This window comes from Heptranchias perlo, chromosome 3 (assembly GCF_035084215.1).
Source record: "Heptranchias perlo isolate sHepPer1 chromosome 3, sHepPer1.hap1, whole genome shotgun sequence".
In the NCBI taxonomy this organism is placed as follows: Eukaryota; Metazoa; Chordata; class Chondrichthyes; order Hexanchiformes; family Hexanchidae; genus Heptranchias; species Heptranchias perlo.
This window is the reverse complement of record NC_090327.1, coordinates 37,316,352-37,320,549: the sequence shown is the minus strand read 5'-3', so window position 1 is coordinate 37,320,549 and position 4,198 is coordinate 37,316,352.

The following is a 4,198-nucleotide window of genomic DNA, read 5'->3' as shown; positions in this document are numbered from 1 at the left end:
CTATCAATGCAGGAGTTGATGAATCCTTCGCATTTCAAGATACCACATCAGAATCTTCTGCTTCCGCGTCTCTTGATGGAGAGGATGAAAGAATCGCTGCAGAGCGCTATGTCCTATTCTCAGGAGTTACTGAAGTACATATTGAAGGACCAAAGGATGAATCCATAGACTCAGGGAGCGATAGTGAGATGGAAGTGTCTTCGTCAGCCTCCTCGTCAGACTCTGGAGAACGTGAGGCTGACTGCGCTACAAGTATGACATCATGTAACGTGGCATCATTACAGACAGGGAAATCCAACTCTGTTGGCGATGAAGAAGAAACACTTAGTGCTGAAATGGAAACACAAAAGAATTGGAGGAAAGAGCCTGAGGGCACAGCTGTTGACAGTAAAGACGAAGGACAATCATTAATTGCAGAAGTCACACAACAGCAAGCTTCATTGTGCATTACTGCTTCTCCATTACAGACATATAGCTTACAAACTGATGCATTGTCGGCAGATAAATACATTTCACTGCCCGTCCCCAGTGTGCCAGATGAGCCTCAGCAAACATCATTGATTGAGTCTACAAAAACCAGCCCAAAGAGTCTTTCGGAAATGATGTTGAAGGTTGAAGAGAATGAGACATATTCAACTGATTCAGATAGTGAAGACCTGTCATCTGGATTGTCAGCCTTCGAAGAAATGATTCATGAACAGGCACCATGTGAAAGGCAGTCACCAGAGCTGGAACCTCTCCCCACCTTCGGACAGGTCCAATCAGATAGCTGCGGTGAGCCAATGACCACATCTCGGGTTACAAAGGAGCTCTCACCAACAGAATCAAATTCAACAAGTCTCACTTCCCAGTTGGAAATTACCCATCCTGGCAAGGACCTCAAAAGAGATGAACTTGACTTTGAATTGGCTTCTGATTTACCTGAAGGTATGAATAAATTTGATGATTACCATGATCAAATGGTTAGTGCCCGATCCAAAGATGGTGCGAGCAAAGGGCCCAATTCTGAGATGCCCCTGAATTTGCCTGTTGATCTGGCCAGTGATGCTGACATGCCAAATATCAGCTCAAGTGAATCAAATTCCGAAAGCAATAACCCCGTCTTCACTACACAAAAACCATGTGATGGTGGTCAATATGCCATTGGGGAAGCTACAGATTCCACCAACGTCAGTGACCATATCAGCGAGGATTTGGTGTCAGTCTCAGTGAAGACTGACAATCATCCTACTTGTTTTGACCCAGCACTTGAGGACACTGAAAAATCTCCCTGCGTTACCTCTTTCCAACCAGATTCAGCCAATGTAAACACTGCTGGGCCATCCTCTCTCTGTGGATCACAAATTATAGATATTCATGGAGAATGTCTCAGATCAAGGTCTCCACATTCCAAAGTAGCTCCCTCTGAGGATAATATTGTCCAAGAGAGTGGTGTCTCTGCTTATGCACAAAAAGCTGAAGAGTTCCTGGAAACATTACCTGAAAGTAGACCAGCTATGGGGTGTAAAAGTGTCATTGCGTTGGGTTTTAAGGACATGCCGCTGCCTCGTCATGGAAACAGCTTAGATGAAAACATTGCACCAAATGTGGAAGTACCATGCTCCTCGCCCGGTACACACCAGTCCGAAACACGTACTGGGCTCAATAACCTTTCTGATTTAACAAGTACTGGACAAACAGTTGGAGCACCGAAAAGAAACCCTGAAGAAAATAATCTGGAGGAGCAACACAGTGAGCCTCTCAAGATTGAGCAGAAGGAGATGATGAACATAGTTCCGGCGGACGTTTCAGTGGAAGGGGGTTCGCCATGTGAAGACTCGCAAGTTTTTACAAGTAACACTATACCTCTATCATTGAAGAGTTCATCATCATCAGAGACAGAAGATTATGACATGAGCAGTGAATCAGACTTACCTGAACACGTGCCCTTAATCAAAGGTTCTGAATCTACAGATGTCTTTGAGATTTATAATCCTATTGGTGAAACCAGTCCTCCTCTACAAGCGAGTGCTCAACAGGACATGGCCTCATTGGAAGATACAATAAGTGACAGGTCTTCAGGTTCACCTCAGCAGCTGGCCGGCAGGACTGAGTCTAGTTACTCAGAACCATTACTAGATAAACCAAATCAAAAATCTGAAAGTCAACAGGTTGAAGATGGAACAAGAGACAGTAGAGTTTGTCCCATTGAAGCAAAAGTTGACATCGATCAATCTAACTTGTCAGGTCCTGAGTTAAGTTCAGACTCTTTATCAAGTAATGATCGAGTGCAGTGCTCTGTCTCCTTGTCACAAGGATGTTTTAATCCTACAGAGCTTCCAGATGTTCTGGCTGGAAATGCTACCAGCCAATTAGAGATCTCTGGCTCCATCTTGGAAGCTGACACTCATCCTTTAACAAACTCAGAAGCTCTACCGGAAAAGGGTGATAATCAGGTTGAACTTCCAGTTGCACTAATTGAAGATACTGATGGGAAAGTGGAATCCTCTGAAATTCTGCAAGAAGTTGGTGCTGGTAAGTTGGAGGATTTAGATACACTACACAAAGAGAGTAATGATCAAGCAGAGCCTTTCGATGGCTTACCAGATAATGATGCCAACCAATTGGGCCTTTTAGAATTCCCACCAGGGAATACTGTTGATAAATTCTTAAACATGATGCTAAAAGATGGTGATTATCAATTAGAGCGCTCTAGCAGTAAATCAGAGGATTATTCTGTTAAGTCAAGGGCCATAGACACAATATTTAGAGACGACGGTAAACAGTTGGAGGTCTCAGATACATTACCAGAAGATGATGCCTTTAAATCCGAGATCCTAGGTATGGTGGTTGAAGAGTTTGGTGGACATTTGGAACTAACCAATATGCAACTAGGGGATGATGCTGGTAAATTAGTAGGTGCAGAAAAAGTAACAGGAGATGATAATAGTCAAGTAGAAGTTTCTCTCAACTTACCAGAAGATGATGCTTGTAAATCAACTATCATAGACTTGGCAGGGGGAAATGTGGGTGGACAAATGAAAGTCTCCAATGTTGTATCAGAAGATGATTCTTTTCAATCAGAGACCATAAATACAATGGCAGAAGATGTTTCAGAAGGTGATAATGCAGACAAGTTAGATATTTCAGGTATCCTAGCAGGACGTACAGTTCCTATATTAGTGGCCTTAGACAAGGTGCAAGGAGATTATGATGGTCAACTGAAGGTCTCCAACTACCGACCAGGAGATGATGCTGACCAATTAGGGATTGCTAAAACGATGCTAGAAGATGATGGCAGTCAAGTAGACATCTCTGACACCTTACCAGATGGGTATGCATGTAAATCAGAGGCCACTGATGTTTGGGATGTAGGAGATGTTTGTGAACAAGTAGGACTCTTGAACATCTACTCAGAAAACAACATTGGCAAGTTAGAAGTTCTCAGTACGGTAATGGGTGACAGTGCGGTTGAAGTCATTTTACCAGAAGATAATGGTCACAAAGCAGCGGTTGTAGACATGGCTGTAGATGTTGATGGACAAGTGGAACTCTATAACATCCTGCCAGCAGATGATGCTGATGAGTTTGAAGATATGGATGCTCTGCCAATAGTGGAGGCTAGTCAAGTGAAAGTCTGTGACATTCTACCAGGAGATGACACTAGTAGCAAGTTTGAAGATGTGGAGGCTAGTCAAGTGAAAGTCTGTGATATTCTACCAGGAGATGACACTAGCAAGTTTGAAGATATGGATGCTTTGCCAATAGTGGAGGCTAGTCAAGTGAAAGTCTGTGACGTTCTACCAGGAGATGACACTAGTAGCAAGTTTGAAGATATGGATGCTCTGCCAATAGTGGAGGCTAGTCAAGTGAAAGTCTGTGACATTCTACCAGGAGATGACACTAGTAGCAAGTTTGAAGATATGGATGCTCTGCCAATAGTGGAGGCTAGTCAAGTGAAAGTCTGTGACATTCTACCAGGAGATGACACTAGTAGCAAGTTTGAAGATATGGAGGCTAGTCAAGTGAAAGTCTGTGACATTCTACCAGGAGATGACACTAGTAGCAAGTTTGAAGATATGGATGCTCTGCCAATAGTGGAGGCTAGTCAAGTGAAAGTCTGTGACGTTCTACCAGGAGATGACACTAGCAAGTTTGAAGATATGGACACTCTGCCAATAGTGGAGGCTAGTCAAGTGAAAGTCTGTGACATTCTACC